Source organism: Microtus pennsylvanicus, chromosome 15, assembly GCF_037038515.1.
Source record: "Microtus pennsylvanicus isolate mMicPen1 chromosome 15, mMicPen1.hap1, whole genome shotgun sequence".
NCBI classification, from domain to species: Eukaryota; Metazoa; Chordata; class Mammalia; order Rodentia; family Cricetidae; genus Microtus; species Microtus pennsylvanicus.
Window position 1 is genome coordinate 71,026,981 of NC_134593.1, and position 9,475 is coordinate 71,036,455.

Genomic DNA, 9,475 nt, shown 5'->3' on the forward strand with positions numbered 1-9,475 from the left:
GGTTTTAATTCACATTTCTACAGTCTGCATCCCTAAACATGGTCACACTGTGAGGTTCTAGCATTACAGCTCTCATGTATGAATCTGAGGGGACAGCCTCAAGCCATAACAGCTATCTGAAGTAAGACCCTGCTATGACAGACATTCCGTACTCCACAGTCCCTTCTGTTCTCACAGACTGTATGGCGTGAGAAGCCTCTCCCCAGTTCTGCCCAGGCCTGAGGGCTGCTGTGGGGACCCAGGGATGAGGAGCTTAAGTCTGTCCCTCACATGCTTTTTTTATTTTTTAAACTATTTGTATATGTGTGCATGTGATGTGCCTGCACACGTGTTACGGATCAGTACATGCCACGGCATGTGTGTGGAGGTCTAAGGACGACTTTGAAGAGATGATTCTCTCCCCATCTTACATGATTCCTGCAAACACCTTTGCCCTCTGGGGCATCTCGTAGGCACCAAGCTTGTTTCTTGAACACTATATTCATGGTTTCTTAATATTTAGAGATGCTAATAAGCTAGAATCTGATTTTGAGGATAAAAGACATTCCAAAATATTTTTAATTACATGACTGCATAAACGATCCCAGTTACATTTCCCACTAAGCCTGAGAGTCCAGGTAGCGGTGTACAGTGTCTCCCTGGCACTCCTGAACACATGTCTCCTATGGTGATGGCAATAAGAATGGCCCCCATACTCACATACATTTGAATGCTTGCTCACCAGTGGCCTTGTTGGAGGAGGTGTGTCAATGAGGGTGGTTTGATTTCAAAGGCCCTAGTCTCTCTGCCTGTGGATGACGGTGTAGCTCTCACCCACTTCTCCAGCGCTATGCCTGTTGTACCCACTACCATGCTCTCACCATGATGATAATGGACTAAACCCACGGAACTGTAAGCCAGCCTCTAATTAAATGCTTGCCTTGGTCATGGTGTCTCTTCACTGCAATGGACAGTGACCAGGACACCTCCCCACCCACAAGCTGTCTGTGAAAGGCAGGCTTCACAGGCAGCCTCTCCTTAGTGTCCTGGTCCATGTCCTTCCATGCAGCCTCCTCACTGACTCCATCCCTAAGGGTGTCCAGCATGGCAGTTTCTCTGAGGATCTCTGTACACGCTCCATCACAGGAGGAGGGGTGTCATCATACCCCCACCTGAGACTCCAGATATTCCACCAGCTTCCTGTGGCCTCTGGAGGAGCAATAGAACTAAAATGGGGGGGAGGGGGCTTCCTATGCAGTTTTGAGAAGGTTACCAAAGTTCTAGAGATCTGAAGCTTTCTTTAAACTTCTGTAGTAAGAGGCCATTTGTTTGTTCCTGGATGCTCAGCCCCGAAATAATACAGAATAACAATACTCAAACTGTATTAATTAAATCCCTGCTTGGCCTATTAGCTCTAGCTTCTTATTGAATAGCTCTTACATCTTAATTTAACCCATTTCTACAAATCTGTGTATCACCATGTGGCTGTGGCTTACTGGCAAGGTTCCTTCTGGCATATGTCTCTGGTGGGGCTACATGGCTTCTCCTGACTCCACCTTCTTTCTCCCAGCATTCAGTTTAGTTTTCCCTACCTGGCTCTGTTCTGCCCTGCTCTGCTATAGGCTCAAAGCAGTTTCTTTATTTATCAATGGTAATCATAGCATACAGAGGGGAATCCCACATCACCTCCCCTTTTTGTCTAAATGAAAAGGAAGGTTTTGATTGTAACATAGTAAAATTACATATAACAAAACAAGTATCAAGAATTACAGTTACAGGGGCTGGAGAGATGGCTCAGAGGTTAAGAGCACTGACTGCTCTTCCAGAGGTCCTGAGTTCAATTCCCAGCAACCACATGGTGGCTCACAACCATCTGTAATGAGGTCTGGTGCCCTCTTCTGGCTTGCAGGCATACACACAGACAGAATATTGTATATATAATAAACAAATATTTAAAAAAAAGAATTACAGTTACAATATTTATATCTACTTTATCTTTTATCATAATATGGAAAATTATAACTATCCTTCAACTCCATCAAAGACTCCAGAAGTATATAATATTATCCAATTTAACAGGAAGTGCATTATAAGCAACTTTTAAAACTCTAAAATTGACAGAGACATCTGTTTACCTGGACAGTCACCCAAAGTTCTGCATCATTGGGGCATCCAATCTTCAGCCTCCAGGCCCATATTATCCAGCAGACTTTTCCATGAAGCAGGAAATTTCAAAGACTGTTTCACCTATACTGGCAGTTTGTCACTCACTTTCTCCTGTGTCCTGCAGAATATCTATCAGATTCTTTCATGAAGCAGGAATCCAAAGGATCGTCTCACCTTTAGGCAAGTTCAGCAGTCATTTTTCTGTTGGTCCTACATGTCCAGTTTATACAGTAGAGCATCAAGCAGTCCATGAAAGAGCAGTTTCTTGCCCATATGGCTAACCAACACCATAAGGAGCCTCTTCGGTACCCATCATCCTCTTGGAGTAATTGGTGCTGCCAAGAATAGATGTGTCTCACTGTCATGAAAAGTCCTAAGTTTTTAAAACATTTAAATGCCATATTCTGTTAGTCTTTGAAAGGTTTGAAGAATACCTATCTAACTGAAATACATCTCTATATATCTAGAAAACCTAACTAACATGACTACAAGCTTGACTATTATAGATGACTATCTATTAACCTGCATTTAATTATACATTATAGTTTTTAATAAGCTGTACAAACACAATACCTTAATCAAGAGCAGAAATAAACATACAACAAAATTGACCTTAAATTTGTATCAATAGACAGTTCCTTTATCAATCAATAGTAATCACATCATATAGACAGGAATCCCACAGACTTCCTTGGGCACTAGGTATACACATGGTGCATATTAATGCATACAGGCAAAACATTCATACACATAAATATTCTAAAATTAGTTAATTAATTAAAAAAGAAAACACAACTTTCCAGGTTCCCACAATTGGAGAGGAACAGAGGCACGCACATCTTGAGGAACTCAAGACACCTCAGGCTGACCTGGTACACTAAGTTCGTGTGCCCAAGGGTGAGATGGCCTGTCTCTCACCCAGGCTGCCACAAGCATCACACAACCGATCTGACCTCCACGCCTGACCCTTCCACAGTCACTTGGCCAAATGGGAAAGAAAGCTATAGTGAAAGCTGGTGTGCCTACCTCACAATCAGGCCATGCCCAGGAAGGTGGGGCTTTCAGTGGGAATGTGTTCTCTGGACAAAAGCAAGGGCACTCAGAACATTTCAATGTCTATATGCGGATTTGTGAAACTCCCTGCTGTCCCCCTCAAAATGGCAAGTGGTTAAAACTTTTGGAAGCTAACAGCAAAATTCCCTTATACCCCTGCTAGCTGGGCAAACAGTTTAACCCAGAGAATATCATCCAGGGCTTCATTTCACCCCCTTGGCTTCCATGATCTATTCTAAGCTTACATGTGTGGGACAAGGACTCGAGACCCACAGGGTCTCTTTAATGCCTCCACTTCCTCAGGACCGTTTTGACAGGGTCTGAGAAACAACGCACTGCCGTCTACCTCCTTACAGCCAACCAGTGCTTAAAGCAAACTCCTCCTTCCTGTCAACTGCCCCTTGTTGGTGGGGCTCCAAAGTAGTATGGGGCTTAAAGCTGGAGAAGGGGTGGGACCAGCTTGAACTCAGGGAGAGTATCTGGGAAGACCAGTGTTCAGGAATGGAGGATGTCAAGGGTGGAAGTATGTCCCTCAAAGGGCACAATGAGCCCTTCATCCCTTAAGCTGTGGGTGACCTTAGGTAACAATAGGGCGTCTGACGACATCATCCGTGAAGATGAGGTCATTAATAGGTCTAAGATGGCTGGCGTCTTTACAAAGATGGTAAATGCCACTGTGAACAGAAGTTCCCCAAAACACCAAGCAGTTACTGAAAGATCTAAGGACTGACTGTCTGTTGAGAACTGCCTGGTTGTAGTGAACTGGAGCGTGACGGATACAGAGCCACATCTTCTTGGGCTGCCTTTTGTTCCTTTGCTAACTAACTGTTCGCCACCCGTCTCTGGATCTGACCCAGCACCTCTGACTATGGTAGAATCTTCTGACTGTATTCTGAGCAGACCTGTCTCTTCCACCCAAACGAAGAATGTTATCAAACAGCCCCCGTGACCTAGAGCAGAGGTTTCCCAGGCTTGCTGTAACCTGCCTACCTGATGCTCCCAGCAATATATTTGGGGAATGCCTGCATTTATGATTGCCTTTGTCCCAAGATGATCAAAGGTCGTGTAACTACTCAGAAATGAAGCATGTCACTTGGGACACATTTAACCCCCATTCTCTGGCCATGTCATTTAGCCTTGCTCAGAATAAGCCCTCTCGGTTCCTCTGGAGTGAACCGTGTTCCGTGCCAGCACGTGTGAAAGTGTCAGGGGCAGAGTGGAAAGTGGGAGTGACATGATGTATCGATATAAATGGCCACGATGGCCAGGGAGCTACGGGCAGCTAGGGCACAGTCCACATCTTGGTTTCAGGTTTCCAGCCCCAGAAACATGGAAAAGTAAGTGCCTGAGGTCTTAGGTCACCCAGTTCATGGCACTTCATGTTGCAGCTGCAGCAGACCAGCACTGTGGGAGCCATGGTCAGAGACCACAAGGGTCTGGCAGGGACCCTGGGCCTGCTACACTGTCTCCTGGCAACTACTTCAAGAGGATGGGTACGAATGTGATGGAACCAGTCTTTAAAACAAAATCTTGGCTCTGACAGGCCACGTATCCCAATTCATCACTTAAAGAGAAAGCTAGGTCATTTATTCAAGGAGACCACGTTGGTGAAGAGGACAGAAAAGGGAGGGGGGGTCCTAGTGACCTTGAAACATGTTCTGGGAATCTGTTTGAGTTTTTTTTTAAGACAGAGTTTCTTTGTGTAGTTCTGGTTGTCCTGGAACTCATTCTGTAGACCACATTGGCCTTGAACTCAGGGATCTGCTTGCTTCTAGTGCTAGGATTAAAGGAGTGCTCCACTATTGCCTGGCAGAAGCTGCTTTTGAAAAAACAAAACAAAAAACAAAAAAGCATTGAGTCCTCACTTAAGTTTCGGATGCAGTATGGAGCCTGGCCTCTCTCTTTGTCTGTTTTAGTGTCCTTATTTGGGTCACGTGATCCACCTCTGCAGGCTGGCATGTTATCCACCGAGGGAGGACCTATCTGACCTATCTCGTCTCCCTTCAAAGTTGGAGGCCCAGGGCTAAGTCATCCTGTGGTGAGGGGACGGTCAGAAGCATAGTTGGGCACACTTGTCGTTCCACAACATCAGGACTCATTGACTAATAATACATTCTCAATCTCTGTCAGTCACCTTGGTGTTTATGGAGAACGAGACTGCAGGATTGATGCCCCATCCTCACCCCAGATGAGGGCACTTACCTGCAATAGCAAGCACCCTGGAGCAGAGGTGAGCATCCACAGGAAGTAGGCTGATGGCCTCAGGCCACCTTGTCAGACTACAGTGAGACACTGATGGGCAGGTCACACTTTGACCAGGACTGCTCAATGCATTGTTCTTTCCATACCTGCCCAAATTCGCTTTCTATTTGAGGCTAAATCTCATGTCAGTACCCCAAAGACATCCACTAAGTCCACTTAGAGAGACTCATGATGTCCGATTACCCTCAATATGTGATCCAATTTCTCACCTCTATCTCCATGTCTGAACACCTCTGTCCACTTCAGCAGGAATCCTATCAGAGCGAAGAATTAAGAACTCCTGGTTGCAAATGCTCAGACTCTGGTAAATTACTTCTACATTCCTGCCCTTTGTCAAGAGGCCGCCGCTTCTCTGTGGAGTATTAACACAGTCTAGCCCTACTGACAGCAAGGACTGTGGGTACAGCCTAGCCGTACAAAACTGTAACCTTGACACCGGAAAGAAACCTATGGCAAAGCCCCATTTCTCCTATTACAACAGCTCCTGCCTTGATCCTGCCTTTACTGCTCTACTCTTGGCTCTGGCTCTAAGAATCTTGCAAACACACTATGTACCCATAAACACACATGCATTTGCTTACTCTCTCACGACCCACCTGGCCCCCATTAGGATCCCATGGGTATGTAAGCTGACTTGAGTCCTCAACGAAACAATGACCCTTTGGAATAAGCCGTCTACAGAGCACACCCTAAGTACAGTGTCTGCCCTGAGCTTGCTGGCTGTGAGCAGGAGGGTGGCTCCTCTTCCTCTACCCTTCCTTCCCTAAACAGGCTCTTCCTCAAGCCACACAGAGTTCAGCTAAGGGGGTCTAAGCCACAGTCAGTGCACCTTCTGGAAGCAAGCTGAGCGCACACAGAGCATCTGGCACCCACTGGATAACTTGTTTCTTGATTTCCTCTGGTTGAGACTAGCTGCTCAAGTGCCTGGATCTCCCAGCAGTCCCCTCATTTTTCCTGTGGTTCCTCCTCAGGACATGCCACCTCCTAGCCTCAGCTCTGTGGGACCCTCAGAGTTCACTCATTGCCCCTGTTTACTTCCTCAGCCTGACGTCCTGTGCCCCTTCCCACTTCCCACAGGCTTTCCCTGGAGGTCTTGCCACACAGCCCCTCCTCTGAAGCTTCCGCCCTCTGCAGGGTTTACAACCCCTGTCCCTCTTTGCTTGTTTGGCCCTGGACAGGAACTCACTGGACTCAGGTATTCTGTTTCTCCAACGAACTGAGCCCAGGGACAGACCTCCGCTTTTTCTTTCCCTTAGTATTTGGCATGAAACAGTAGCTCAGGATGCTCTGCCCCGCTGGAAGCCACAGAAAAGTCACACCCAAGGAGGAGTGGGTGGAGCCCTCATGACAGCTGTGGGTCAAGGGAGGTTGGCATGGGTTGAATAGTCAGCGGAGCTACGAAACCACCAAGCTTGTGGAACCTGATGCCAACTCTCAACTGGGGGCTTCTGCTCCATTGCTTCTTGATGTTGGTACAGACCTCAGAAAAGAGACTACATCAGGCTGTGCTGTAAGCGCTTGTCCCAGACCTGCCAAAGGGATGCCCCTCGGCCCTGCTCTGCGTGCACCTCACCTCATGGTTCTTCTCTCAATAGGACAAAATATTCCACCCCACTACCCCTGATCCCCTTCTGCTCTTAGGAACTGCGACTCATGGAGGCCTTACTAGGAAGTTAGTGTCTCGTCATTTCCTTCCCACAAAAAGCACCTGTCCTTTGAGACCCATCAAGGTGTGACTTGGAAGGGGCAATCGATTATTAATAATACAGTCACATGCGTGAAGAACTAAACGGGCTCCCGGAAGTCCTCTGAAGTGTCTCCTCCAAATACAATGCATAGAACCGCTCTGGATACAGCAGCAGGTTTTGCTCAGTGGCACGTGACTCTGGGAATGACACAGTCTGCCGAGCAGGGCACGGTTAGGAGAGCACTACAGTAGTGGCAGAAAGGGGTGGAACCAAGAGCCACGGTGATGATGGGCATCTGCAATCTGACCAAAGGCCTTTCGGGCACCCAAGAAGGTCCCTGCTAACTTATCTAACTCACCAAGGGCATCAACACACAGAGATGCCACACTGACCTGTTGAACAGACAGCCTGCTGCTCTCCTGTCTGTGAATCATGGGAAGTGCCCATTTGCACCCGCCCTTTAGAACATGAATCCGTTCGTGGTGCTAGACTCTACAGCTTCCTCCCTTTACACTCGCGCTTAAAAAACAAACAAAAAGCCCGGGGACCAGCCAAGGTAATGTCCCTGCCACAGGATGCCACGTGGCTGTGACAGGGAGGGGCAGGGAGGAAAGTCGCTCCAGGAGGCCTGTTTCATTTCGGCTCCATTTCTGTGCCCCCCACGGCTGAGATTCAGACCATGTATGTAACAATTGAGCCATCAGCATCAGGAAACTCAAGAGCAGCCACTACTCTGCTCTAACTGGGAGCAATGGGCCAGGTAAAGCATGAAGGGCTGTCTGGGGACTCACATATGCTCAGCTTTCGGGAGAAAAGGAGAGGGAGCTGGACCTGGCTCCAGACTCCCTGGGGTGTGGGATTTGGGCAAGGCTCCTTAATGGAGCTGGGAAGACACATTCGCAACCCAGATAGGCAGACTCCAGGAGGTGCCGTTCACAGGGACTGCCTCTCTTGCAAATTAAATTGCCTGCTCACCAGCAGGGAGAGGCTGGGCTGCCCTCTGGTCACCACCCCTTCCTTCTTTCCATTTCACAGAAAATGGTTTTTCCCACTATACCAGTAGCTAACAAATAAGGACTTCCTACAGCCACTGATTAAGACCGCGCCTCAGCTATGAGCCTGTGGTCACTGAAGGGTGGCTGTTTTCAGTTTCTTGAGAGGCTTGCTCCGAAGCCTAAATGAAGCACAATACTCCAGCAAGCCGCTCTGCTGCCTGGTCGGAATAGCACCTGCATGGTTCGCTGTGACTTGGCGTAGCCTCCCACACGCTCTGATTTCCCGTGGGCTAGAATATATGTCAACACACCCCCAAACTTGCCTCCTACTGACAGAGACCATTACACCCAATTCTCCCATATGTAAATTGGGACCCTAAATGTTGCCTCCCAAATTCCAGGTCTGACAAAGATAACTTAGATTTTTTTTTTTAAAAAAAAATCTGTTTTGCTGCAAATTTCCTTCCCTCCGCTGCACATAAGGAAGAGCTGAAGCAGGTTTTAGAGATGACTGACACACAGATCACAAGCTTCACTAAGCAATGCCCTTCGTGCCCTTGTTAAATGGTGCCACCTAAGAAGCCCAAGAAAGGCAGGATGTCGTGGCATGCCCCTCACCCTGTGTACATTCATTATGCATGCAGTACGCACTGACTGAGTAGCCACTGTGTGTGTGAGCCAGGTACACACCTAAGTTCATGTGTACGAAAGGGACGGCTAAGTACCTGTGTCGGTGTAGGTACATGAGCATCAGTCTGAAGAGTCCAGGCAAGGCACACCAAGTGAGAGAACAAAACGTTTATTCCAGCCCAAATGAGGAGAGCCACCCAAGGAGAAAACATGAGTTCTAATTGCCCAGAGTAAGTGTTCCAAAATGGCACCCAAAGGGTCCCGGTTTTACTGTTTCACGGTAAGTGGGGGGGGGGGGGAGCTGGGCATGTAGCTTCATGACAGTGTGCTTGAGTAGCATGTGCAAGTCCTGGATTCCGTCACTCGCAGGGAGGAAATGATAAAAAGTAGGATTTATTGATCCCTGACTAGCGTGATGGCGTTCACCTGTAACCCCAGAACTCCACGGGACCGCAGTGGAGGACTGGGAATCTGGTCCCAGCCTAGGCTTCCTATCAAGTTCAGGGCTAGTCTGTGATCCATAGAGTTTCTAAAATGATATAAAATATTACATGTAAAAGGGACAAGAAGGAAAATAGAGCAACTGGAGGTAGAGAGCAGCCTAAGAGTTTCATCGGTCATCACTTACACATCCCAGCCTACAGAAGAAAAGGGTTTGGGTGAGTGTATTTCTTACCATTATGGCATCAAAGTCTCCAAAAA